The following is a 13,188-nucleotide window of genomic DNA, read 5'->3' on the forward strand; positions in this document are numbered from 1 at the left end:
ACTTTATTTTTTTCAATTTAGGGATTTGGGGAATACCTACATCATTTTTAGGAATCCAAACATGTGAGATACAAGCCTGAGTTATAGGTTCTTCTGAGGAGACTTTTTTTTCTTTTAATCTAGAGCTTGAGCCAAGACAGAGAATTTCCTCTTTATCTCACAGCAATGGTGAACGATTTCTCACCCATCAGAGGATAGTTCTTTGAAGGATTTTGCTCAATGCAAGGGTCTCATTTACAACATCATTTCACTCAGTCTTACACCAAGACAGAAACTCTCACCCCAGTGTACACCCATATCAAGGGCAGGTACATCAGTATTCCAAACATTCTAATTTTAGTTCTTTCCTCATTTCTGGTACCTAATATTTCTTTCTTGTGACCAGAACTATGTATTCCAAATTATCTTATCTAGTATTTCTGTGTATTTGTAGTGGGAGGTTTAGACATTGCCTTGGTCCACCTCTTGCCAAGGTTGTAATTTCCCACTGTAGTGGGAACCTCTTAAGTACCACTTAAAATGTCTCAGCTGTACCTGCCTCTTCTGGTTTCTGTGGTACTTACAAGCTCTGCTTGGATTCTGATCAACTTCATCACACACGACTTGGCATATTTTCTAAAATTCCTCCCATTTTCCTCTAAACAAGGAAAAGAGATCAGGCAGTTGCCCTACAATAATGACAATAGCATTAACAACAATCCCTAGACTTTTTTTGTACATTTCCATGTTCTTTTGCATGCACATCTTATTCAGGGTCCATAACAACACAGGCTCTGTTCTCTGGTTCCTGCCTATGCCCTCCAGCCCAAATTGGAGCACTCAACACCAACAGTTATCCACACATCCCTGCCACACAGCTTAATACCACCTCACTTTCCTGTCTGGACATTTGACTTTCTCATTGCTTCCAGTGTTAGTCTGCACCTCAGATTCTAACATGAGTCTCTTCTAAGTCACTATACTATACTCATCCTACCTGCAGATCATGCAAAGAAAGGTGTTTCCCACCTTTCAAGAAAACTTGGCAAAACTAGGGCCATTTGCACTAGTTGCAGAATCAACGGGAATTTTTTAGAAATGTATTCTTGACTAAAACAAATTTAGAATTTTTAAAATGTTTATTTATTTTTGAAGGAGAGAGAGACAGAGCATGAGCAGGGGAGGGGCAGAGAGAGGGAGACACAGAATCCAAAGCAAGCTCCAGGCTCTGGGCTGTCAGTGCAGAGCCCGACACGGGGCTGGAACTTGTGAGACCACGAGATCATGACCTGAGCCGAAGTCAAACACTTAACCGACTGAGCCACCTAGGTGCCCCTTAAGAAGATTATTTTAAAAGACTTACACTTAGGCCTAACCTAATGAAAGTTTTATATGTCAAAGGAACAAAAAAATACTTGAAACTTTCAGACAGAAAGATCCAATTACATGCCAAGGTGACCTTAGAATACTTGGAAATACTAAATACTAGTATACAGTTAAACAATGCTAAATAGAATTCTGAGGGAATTCTTGTTTTGACTCAAGAATTCAAAATACATAAAAACTTAATCCAGGTGTGAAAACAACAAACCTCCCTACCTATACAAAGATTGTGGAAATATAAGTAGCCTTCCAAAAAAAATTTTTGGCACCAAAACACAATTCATATATATGAACAAGTGATCAAAATATGAATGCAAAAGAGCTATGACATAAATAGACTAGTGTGAGCACAAGCAGTGATAACCTTTGCTTAAAATGTTGAAACATTCGATTCAAAGTCCAAGATGCCCATAAGTTTTAAAAGATAGTTTCCATGATTAAAATAATAATTAATATTTAATAAAAATATGGTTCCTTTATATCAACTTAAAGTAACAAGTCTTCAAAGTGGAGAAAGGGAAGTGTGGAGACTTAAAGGCATAGACATACTGGTTGGACTGGCTGACTGTCATTCCTTAGGAATTCCATAGAAATGAGTCAAAAGTTCTCATTCTGTTCTTGACTTCAGTAAAGGGAGAAATATGAATTACTTAGATATCCAGTCATCTGAAAGGCAAGCACTAGTACCAATAAATGCTTAATTTCAAAAGCACTGTGGAAGACAAAGCAAATACTTAACATGTGTAGTCAAAGACAGAAAGCAATGGGAAGCATGAAGTAAGAAAGACAGGAAAATAGAAAGCGTAATGGAAGCAGCAAGGAAACCAAATACAGGTGGGATGCTGAAGGGGTAAGAATAACCTGCTCTTTTTTTTTTAAAGGGATTATTTTTTCAAGTTAGAATTTTTGTTATGTTTATTTTTGAGAGAGAGAGAGAGAGAAAGACAGACAGACTGGGGGACGAGCAGAGAGAGAGGAAGACACAGAATCCAAAGCAGGCTCCAGGCTCTGAGCTGTCAGCACAGAGCCCAACACTGGGCTTGAACTCACAAGCTATGAGATCATGACTTGAGCTGAAGTCAGATGCTTAACCAACTGAGCCACCCAGGTGCCCCTGAAGGTAGAGAGAAAGAGAGGGCGCACACCTGCATGCACGTGAGCCCGGAGGGGCAGAGGGAGAGGGAGAGAGAATCTTAAGCAAGTTTCACGTTCAGTGCAGAGCCCCACATGGGGCTTGATCTCACTACCCTAGGATCATGACCTGAGCCAGAATCAAGAGTGGGATGCTCAGCTGACTGAGCCACCCAGGTACCCTCAAATTAGAATATTTTAAAATATAAATCTATGTTTATAAGCTATAGTAAGCCGAACACGACAAAGAAAGATAAAAAGTGAAAGAAACAGCAGTGATAAATGCTTGATGTTGAGTTGGACTTTTCCTATCATCTCAGAATTTTGTTTAGAGCCCCCGAGCTGAGTATATTGGAGGCCACGTATTGCCAAATTCTGAAGAGGGAACTAAGTAGCTCTCATGCACCTTCCAGGGCTTATAAAAGGCCCCCAACACCATGCTTGCATAAGGAAAATTGAACAACTCAAAGGAAGTTTGATTGAATTGGGAGAGATGTTAGAATAGATCTCCCTAAGCAAGTGTGCTGAGATGTTCTCTCCCCTTGCATAGGAGGGACAGAGCGTGCCCCCTCCCCCAGCTCCATGAAAGCAACTTAGAGAGCTCAGGGTGCCTTTAAGACGAGACACCTGCATCCCAGGCTCCTGTGCTGACCTGCAGAAGCTTGCAAACCCGCCCTGGTGTTGCCCTGAGAGCAGAGGGGCATGTGCTAAGTTCTTTTGAAGCTTAATGTGCATCCCTGGGAGTTTGGGGACTTCTATAAATATAGACACAAGTGTCTGGTGCTCCCCTGGAGAAGTCTGAAAGCTGGAGTCTGGCCAGAGTGGCACAGAATGAGAAGGAGAAAGTGAGGCAACAGCGTGGTGGGAGGCAGTGGGAGAGTTTCATGTGGCGGAACAGGATGCAGGGAAGACGGGCAGGCTTGAGCATTCTTGAAGATGCCCCTCCACAGAGGCCTGAGGGGGGGGGAGGGGCAGGAAACTCAGCAGAGAGACATGTACTACCGGGGTAAGAGCTGCGCACAGGGTCACGTGACCCTCATGTGTCAAGTTGGACACCCGGGTAGGGCATGGTACCCAGATCTCTGGCCAAACACTATTCTACACGTTCCTGTAAAGATATTTTTAGATGAGATCAACATTTACATCAGCGGGCGTTAGTAAAGCAGATCATCGTCCATAATGTAGGTGGCCTGGTCTGATCAGTTGACGGCCTTAAGAGGAAACAAGGAAGAAGGAATTCTGCCAGCCGACTGCTCTGGGACTCAAGCTGCGACATCAGCTCTTTCCTGGGTCTCCAGGTCTGCCCTGCAGACTTTGGGCTGCCAGCCTGCACAAATCACGTGAGCCAATGCTTTAAAACCAATCTCTTGCTCGCTCGCTCTATGTGCATACATGCACAGATACATCCTACCGGCTCTGTTTCTCTGGAGAATCCTGACCGATATGGTGTCCTGCCACACAGAAAGTATCTAAGGCCAGGGGGTGTTAACCAAGAGCTGAGTACAACACGAGATCAGCTAAATTTAAACCAACAACAACAAAATCAGGTTTTTGCATTTTCTCGTATTGCTTCTTCTCTATGTATCTCTGATACGCTCCAGAAAAGCCACTAAAGGAAGAGGGAAGAGGGAGGGAAAGTAGAGGGAAAATTAGACCCTGCCTGTCCATCAATGTCCCGGGCCTCAGGTAGTAAGTGCCTGGGGATGCTGCAAATGGATGAGAAATTAGAATTTTGCCTTAGACTGGAACAGTCATTTTGGTCCAAGATACTGAGGAGTGAGGAGGAGAAGTAAGTAGGACACATTTGAAGGCATAAACCTAAACTAAGCTGTTCTTACCCATGTCCCAACCATTTCACTGATGTAAATAAGCCAGTTGCTGCTGTATCAGAAAAGTCCCAAAAGGTAAGAGACAGAAGAATAAGGAAGAAAACTAAGAAAAAAAGGAGGCGGGGGGGGGGGGGGGGGGGGGGAATAAGACACAAGTAAGCAGGTGAAGCATGCAATCACCAAAGTAGAAACAATCAAGGCAGAAGCTCATTAAATTGGACTATGTATCATTTTACATCAATTAGACTGTAACTCACAAGAACACTTAACAGACATGAACCTAACTGATTAAATAGAGTATCACAGATCTGAGGGGGAAAAAAGGAGGTGGAGGAAATATAATCTTCCAAAACTGATTCTAAAAATATTAGCCTGGAGAGGTCACTAACCACAGAAAAAAAAAAAAAAAAGGAAAAAGTTATCAAATAATTGTTTTCCATAACAGGCCTATGTTAAAATATTTTATGACTACATATCCACGTACTTGAAGTAACAATTCCCAGCCTACATTTTTTTTCAGGGCATAGGAAAAGATTAAAAGTGACCCAATTCATTTTGCGAACCAAACATAACCAACTCTGACCCCACAACTGACAAAAATCATTTTAAACAAGAAAATTGTGTACTAGACTCATTTTTAGGATGCTAACTCCAAATAAATGCTAGTAAATTTAATTCAATCAAACTTTAAAAGAATAATCTGTCATGATAAAAAAATACAAATGCAAACATAGTTCAATATTAGAAAATAAAAAGCATTAGGGGCACTTTGGTGGCTCGGTCGGTTAAGCTTCCAACTTTGGCTCAGGTCATGATGTCACAGTTTGTGAGTTCAAGCCCCACATCAGGCTGTGTGCTGACAGCTCAGAGCCTGAGGCCTGCTTAGGATTTGTGTCTCCCTCTCTCTCTACCCCTCCCCTGCTCACACATTGTCTCTCAAAAATAATAAACATTATCAATTTTAAAAAAAAGAAAATAAAAAGTATCAAATCAATAAGCCAGTAGGAAATAAAACATAAGATCATAATATATGCAGAATGAGCATTTAATAAATTCCAAGTTCATCCCTAATGATCTATCCTTGGCCTAGAGCTACTACACTTAACAATGAAATATTAGATATATCCCCATTAAAATAAGAAGCAAAGTACATGATATCCAATATCATCACCATTAGTTGACATTCTAGAAGATTTCACCAGTATAACACATAGAACAGAATAAGAGGCATAAATCTTAGAAAAGAGGAGCCTCTCTGCAGACAGGAAATGGGAATATACCCAAAAATTCCAAGAGGATCAACAGAAAATCCATTGGAACTTAAGAATCTATCACCTTTGTGTATGGCAGTAATAACCAGTGAGAAATACAGTAACAGAAAATTTCCCTTTGCATTACTATTGGGAGCCATTCTGAGGCCACTAGTCGAGAAAACTGCTGGTGAGGTTAAAGCAAGTTTGCATGGTCTCTTGCCAATCAGATGATAACCGATATCCACCCCCATTCACTTATTTCTGCTTGAGCACCAACCCCCCAAGGTACCTTGTTGATCAATATCGGGAGTGACTTGTCCCTTTATTCTGGCCCTGGTATGATGATTGCACCTTGTGAAGGAACTTATTGTGGGAACTTCTTCTTTTGATTATGGGAACAGACATCGTGTCTCCAACAGGTCCCATTTCCCTCCATGCTTTCCCTTGAGCTATGAACAGGCTAATGACCCTTACTCATAAAAGATTGACCTTTACATGTACATTTCTGTTTCTACAGTTGCGTTAATCCAAGATGATCATACAGCTCAACATGTAAATCAGCTAACCAAAAATGTCTCTCATGCCCTAGCTATTCAAGAAATCACAAAACTAGACACAAAGGTAAATCACTCGAAAAGGCTGTTCTATGTATTGGAAATGAGCTAAATTCTTTAAAGGTATGGCTGGCTCTTTGGCGCCATAAAGCATATAACTGGAAAATCAAGTCTTACCCAGAGACAAAGAGCCTAACTTAGAGAGAAGGAACAGATAAGAGCAGAACATAAGTTACCACATATACCTGTGCTAACTGGTGATATATAGCAGCCCCTTCCCTAAGGCCTACATTCCACAAACACCTTCCCCTACCCTGGCAGCTGTGATGAGGATGGATAAGAGTATCTACAAACCTATGACTTGATCTTAGTGTTATTATAATGTGAACACCCTGTTATTTTCTTAGTTACTCAATCTCACTATAATTGGGGCAGTTCTGCAAGAAGACTTCTGTAAAACCGGTTTCTGTACATTTTCCAAAAACATCTTATCACAGAGGAGTATCCATTGTAAAAATTCCATCTTCTGATGCCATGTTAACATTTGACCTATAAATAAAGACACCAAAACCGACAGTGCAGAGATGCCTGCCTGGTGATCAGAAAGAATCTCAGGGCTCTCTCACTCCCTGCCTCACCGACACTGTCCATCCTTCAGGGAGCCCTGGGCCTGGCCAGAGCTGGATTCCGGCACATTACAACAACAAAAACAAAAAACAAAGTAATACCAGGATAAACTTTAGAAATGTGGGTTTACATGAAAAAGAACTAACCTTCACTAGAAGACTTTGTATATCAAAAGCACATAAAAAATCAGAAATACAAAGCAACATATTAGTGAACCAAACACGTTATCACTCATTAAAGACAGGAGGCAAACTCTGAAAATGTATTTTTTAAAGTAAACTTTATTAGCAATCAAAGAAATGCAGATTAGAGTAATACTGATGCCACTTTTCACTTAGTAAATGAAAGGAGATTTTCTGTTTGTCTGATTAATTTTCTGTTTTTAATGTTACTGCAACTCAGTACTGTCAAGAGTGAGATAAAATAGATACTTTGTTCAAACAGCATTTATACCCTGCAATGCTGGTGTAATCAAAACCCTCTTTCTGAAAAAAAAATTTTGGATGGGTGTATCATTAGTTTTAGTTATAATACTCATTTGCACCTGGTAATTCTTTTTTTTTGTAAGTGGATTTCATGCCCAGCTTGGGGCCCCAAAGCAGGGCTCAAACTCATGACCTTGAGATCAAGACCTGAGCAAAGATCAAGAGTCAGAAGCAGCCTAAGCTGAACCGACTAAGCCACCCAGAAGCCACTACATCTAGCAATTCTTCTTGTAGAAATTCTTAGTAAATTTTTGGATCTATCAATGAGGGTTGTGTTCCAAGAGGTTCATAGCAACTTTACACCAAATAAAAGGGGAGAGGGAAAATGCCTAAGTCTCCAACATTAGAAAAATGCTTAAGTACATTGTATTTTGGGACCTCATTTTTAGTGGTTGTATAATATTATTTCAGTGTATATATTTACACATATATGTATTTATTTAGAATTAAAAATGATGTATATAGGGTCGCCTGGGTGGTTCAGTTGGTTAAATGTCCAACTCTTGATCTTGGTTCAGGTCATAATCTCACAGTTCGTGAGTTCAAGCCCTGCATCGGGCTCTGTGTTGATGGTGCAGAGCCTGCTTGAGATTGTCTCTCTCCTCCTCTCTGCCCTTCACCTGCTTGTGTGCTTTCCCTCTCTCAAAATAAAAAATCCAAACTTTTCAAAAAATGATATGTATAAAGAGTTTTACCTTTCATTTGTAACTACTTACTATGTACTGTTAAGCAAAAAAAAATCAGGATATAAAATAATATCAATAATGTAAACTCAATACATTTCTTAAAATGAAAATCTAAGGATCAAAGTTAAATATGTCCAAATGTTAGGAAAAAAACAATCTCTTGGTGCTGGAGTTGAAGGTAATTTCTCTGCTTCTTTCTGCTTTTGTCTACTAAAAATTTAAGAACATGTCGTATTACTTAAAAAGAAAAATACTCAGGGAACCTGAATGGCTCAGTCAGTTAAGTGTCCAACTTCAGCTCAGTCAGGTCCATGATCTTACTATTGGCAAGTTCAGAGCATTGGGCTCTGTGTTGACAGCTCGGAGCCTAGAGCCTGCTTCAGATTCTGTGTCTCCCCGCTCTCTCTGCCCCTTCCCCCACTTGTTCTATCTTTAAAAAAAGAAAAGAAAAGAAAAGAAAAAAAAGAAAAGAAAAAAAAAATACTCAACAAGCATTCATAATCTGGGGTTGGTTGATGGATGGGCTCCAGCTTGTCCATGACTCCACTAAAGTTGTACATTATCTTTTGTGTCACTGAATTTATCAGGAGAGAGAATAAGTTTTCAAAGGGCTTCATCATCTCGGAATTACTAAAACCCATGAATTAAAAATTTTTAGAAAGTGATTTAAAAGAGTCATAGTAACATATCCATCACGTTCCAGATTTGCCCGCACACATTTATATTTAAAACATTGATAGTTTAAATATCATTATTTTAAAAACTAAACCAGCAAACTTTTACTTGTTTGACATTCACATGGAGAAACTCCTAAGATACTCATGAACATCTTTCTCATTTAAATTATAACTGCCACTAAAATGGTTATTGTATAAATATCTATAGAGCAACTGTACAAACAAGGAACCAGAAGCATGAAAACTTTCTTCAGATAAGAATTTCCTAGTCCAGGGGCACCTGGGTGGCTTAGTCAGTTAAGTTTCCTACTTTCGCTTAGGTCATGATCTCGCGGTTCATGGGTTCGAGCCCCGCGTCAGGCTCTGTGCTGACTGCCAGCTCAGAGCCTGGAGCCTGTTTCAGTCTGTGACTCCCTCTCTCTTTGAACCTCCCCTGCTCACGCTGTCTCTCTCTCTCTCTCCTAGAAATAAATAAAACATTAAAAAAAAAAAAAGAATTTCCTAGTCCAAGGTACAGGACAATGAGAACAAGGTACTACACCTTCCCAGGACAATTTGTTTATTTCTGTCTGTATACATGTATGTGTGTGTGTGCATGTGAGCATTTGAGTATTTTTATTCAAGCTTTCCCTTGCTCAAAAAACAAATTGAGGAAGCTTAGCAAAATAAGTAGAACAACATAACATAAAATTTAACCTAAGTGAGTGAGTCAACTGGGACAAAGGCCAAAATGAGGTAGAAAAAGTAAGACCAAGCCAAGAGTAAGGTCAATACTCTCAGTTTATGCCAAAGCTTTAAGTTTCCTTGTAGCCTAAATAAAGAGGTAAACATGATCTGTTACATGAGTGTTATGGCCCAGAAGATAAAAAGAAACCAGTTACTCAGGAGAAGCCCAACTATTGCTAGTTCTACCACCAAAGAGAAAGTTTCCCCCATGGGTCCTCATGAAGAAGACACTGTGTGATATAATGAACATCATCTTCACGGGATTAAATAATGAACAAATCCTGTGCTCTCTCTGGCAGTACAAATACTCAGATTGGAACGATGCAGAGATTAGCCTGGACCCTGCATGAGGCTGACATGCAAATTCGTGTAGTGTTCCATTAAAAAAATAATAATAATAGGAGCACCTGGGTGGCTCAGTCAGTTAAGCGTTGGGCTCTTGATCTCAGCTCAGGTCTTGATCTCAGGGCTGTGAGTTTCAGCCCCACGTTGGACTCCATGCTGGGCAGAGAGCCTACTTTAAAAACATTAAAAAATTAATAATAACAATGAGCAACATTCTGATATAAAGTATTCAGCGGAGTACCTGAGTCATCCTACCCATCACTGGAGAAGTCTTCAACGGTCACGTACGTAAGGTCACCACTCCCCATCCCCCTTCCCAGCTCTGTTGGTTCCGTAGCACTTGCTATCAATTTCTCTCTTTTTAAAATTTTTTTAACATTTATTTATTTTTGAGAGACAGAGTGTGAGCAGGGGAGGGGCAGAGAGAGAGGGAGACACACAGTCCGAAGCAGGCTCCAGGCTCAGGGCTGTCAGCACAGAGCCCGACACGGGGCTGAGACTCACAAGACCACAGGGTCATGACCTGAGCCGAAGTCGGACGCTTAACCGACAGCCACCCAAGTTCCCCTTTATCTCTTTTTTTAAACTATTTATTTATTTTGAGAGAGAGAGTATGTGCATGAGTGGGGGGGGGGGAGGCAGAGAGTGACTCCCAAGCAGGCTCCATGCTCTCAGCACAGAGCCCCATACGAGGCTCCATCCCACGCAACATAAGATCACCACCTAAGTCAAAATCAAGAGTCAGATGCTCAACCGACTGAGTCACCCAGGCGCCCCTATTATATTTCTTTTGCACTGTCTCCCCCTCCCCCACTAAAATATAAATTCAACGAAGGCAGAGATTTTGTCTCCCTCATTCATCTGCATTCCCAGAATTTAAAAGAATATCAAGCATGTGAAAATTGCTCACTATATATTTATTGAAAGAATGAGTGAACTTCAGGAATTACCATCATACAATAAATAATTATCATTATTATTATTAAGATAGTATTATCAGGACTCACAGAACTCTTTTATATAATATTCTTCAGGGTAAAGGTAAAATTAAAAGAAGTTAAAATTTAAAAAGGCAATTCTGTGAAAGTCACAACAATGTAGTATAAGAACGCAGCTTTCAGTAGTCAAGATAGGATTATTATGACATCTAAAGGAATCAACTGTAGTTTTGGGTGATCCTTTATAAATACAGGTTTGATCACTGCAATGAAGCTGCAAACTGGGGTTGGATTTCCTGAAAGAGCTTAGAGAAGAGGTGTTCCAGATCTCTGCAAAGCACACAGCTCTACGGCTTGGTTCAGCTAAGCTGGAGTTTGAAACATAACATATGCCTGAACTGAAAATAGGTTTGGTGCCCACAGGGACAGGCCAAGGGATAATCCCCAGCCAGAGCAGAAAATGATTAGGTGTCCGTGTTAACATAAAGACAATTCGATGATGATGGTCTCAAATGCTTATGCTATAGTTTAATAGCTGTTGAGTTTTTAGCCTAGGAAACACTTCACACAGGATACCCAGTTGCCCGTCTGAACCACAAACCATCTTAGTAAGTGTCCAATAAAGGAACAGGCACTTAGAGTATCTTGTAATTGCGGGATATACACGTAAGCAAATAAGTTTATTTCCTGGATAGAGATATTTTCCATACAGGACTTAACTATCCAGAGACATACACAACTATGAGAACTTTAGGTTGATTACAGTTGCTCTGCAGCAACTCTTTCTAAAACTATTATCCAACAGAATCAGCTGTCATTTCAATCAGTCCCAGCTGCTGACAATTATATTTGGCATCTAGGAGAAGATCTTTTTCTTTCCCTTGGAGTTTGGGGAAGGGGAGGTCATTCACCCAGGTTATCTTGAAGTGATACCATTTTTCTTTTTTTAAGTGAGAGCAAAGAACCACAAAACCTCCCTGGTTCAGTCCCACCAAGTACTATTATTTGATTCACAAAAGCCCAGGCACACCTACCTGACTCTCACCTTGACATCTCATGGCGATACAAAATGGGATGTGATGGGTGCCTAGAGCTGATGCTCAGCACAGATCCCCCAGGAGAACTAGAATATTCCTGTCCCCAACTGCTGGGGCTGCTGCCCACATTCAGTCTTCACCTGTCAGCCACTTTGGGAATGGCTTCTGCTGAGAAAACTTGTACCTGGCCCAAATGCACAATGACCCTCATGCACGCATCCTCGGAGAACTCTCCACAGCTGTCCACCTCTGCACATCTAAATCTAGCCTGCCCATCAGGGACCCTGCTCAAATATCGTCTTCTTCTGGAGGCCTTTCCAGATTCCCCAGCAATGTTCCTTCCTTCTCTGAATGGCCCTGCTCCCTTCTCTGACAGGACTGCTAGATATAATAACAGGATATCCGGTTAAACTCACATTTCAGATTAACAACAAATATTTTTAGTAAAGTTATGTCCCAAATGTTGCACGAGACACATATGTACTAAAAAAACTATTCATTGCCAATCTGAAATGCAAATTTAACTGGGCATGTTGTAGTTTTTTTTTTTTTTTTATTCTAGAGAGAGACAGAGAGTGAGTGGGGGGAGGGACAGAGGGGGAGAGAGAGAACATTAAGCAGGCTCCACACTCAGCACAGAGCCAGACATAGGGCTCAATCCCACGACCCTGGGATCATGATCTGAACCAAAACCCAGAGTCACATGCTCAACTGACTGAGCCACCCAGGCTCCCATGGGCATGTTGTATTTTTATTTGCTAAATCTAACAATCATATTCCCAGGCAGCCAGAACCCAGTAATTGTTCTACACAGAGAGAGAAGGGCCCAGCATCCTCACTCCAACACAGAGTGCTATTCTAGTTTCAGAGTTGGGTTTGCCATAGAGAATGCATCCCAGCCCGGCTTTTCTCTCTGCCCAGTCCTGCTCCCTTCCCTGGATTAGTCACAAATCCCAGAGAACATTCCTGAATTAACCTCCTACACACTAATCTCCCACCTCAAGTCAGCTTTCCTGGAATCCCAGCATAGGACAGTGTCTTGAGAATGAATAAAGAACAGTTTTCTAGAACACAAGGGGAACAATAAAGGGGGGAGGGTAGTCTGGAGAGAGATTCAGGCAAGCTTGAAAAGAGTATTTATTACACACACACTATAGTTAAACATGCAAGATGGACTGGTTCATAAAATATACTTTGGGTTATAATTTAGAAGGAAATATCCAGAAAATCCCAGTCATTCGACACTCCCCACGGAAGGGATGTCAAAGAGGAGGTGCCTTACACCAGTCGTCCTATGTCTTGCCATCTCTCTAGGAGCAGAGTGAGCCTCTGTGGTCTGCGGCCACGTGAAATCCCATTGAGGTCTTTACTTTGAACACTAGTACAAATTATACCCCCCGTGTCATAATTTATTGCTTCACATTTAAAACAAAATGCTTTTCCAAAAACAATTCCATTCATTGACTTCCAGGAAGAGGTTCCACAACATTCCTGTAGCTTTCTACACTTCGTGGAATCGGCCACTCACCCCTAAATGT

At 40.9% G+C, this 13,188-nt stretch overlaps 1 non-coding gene across 1 annotated transcript; it reads left to right on the forward strand.

Annotated features, from left to right (window-relative positions):
• The first annotated feature begins 9,613 nt into the window (after window positions 1-9,613).
• On the forward strand, window positions 9,614-9,717 carry LOC120224267. The gene has a single exon (XR_005526512.1). It is a non-coding gene; the product is annotated as a U6 spliceosomal RNA (small nuclear RNA).
• Window positions 9,718-13,188: the final 3,471 nt, after the last annotated feature.

The sequence above is a fragment of the Hyaena hyaena genome, unplaced genomic scaffold (assembly GCF_003009895.1).
Source record: "Hyaena hyaena isolate Hyena2069 unplaced genomic scaffold, ASM300989v1 scaffold_1152, whole genome shotgun sequence".
In the NCBI taxonomy this organism is placed as follows: domain Eukaryota; kingdom Metazoa; phylum Chordata; class Mammalia; order Carnivora; family Hyaenidae; genus Hyaena; species Hyaena hyaena.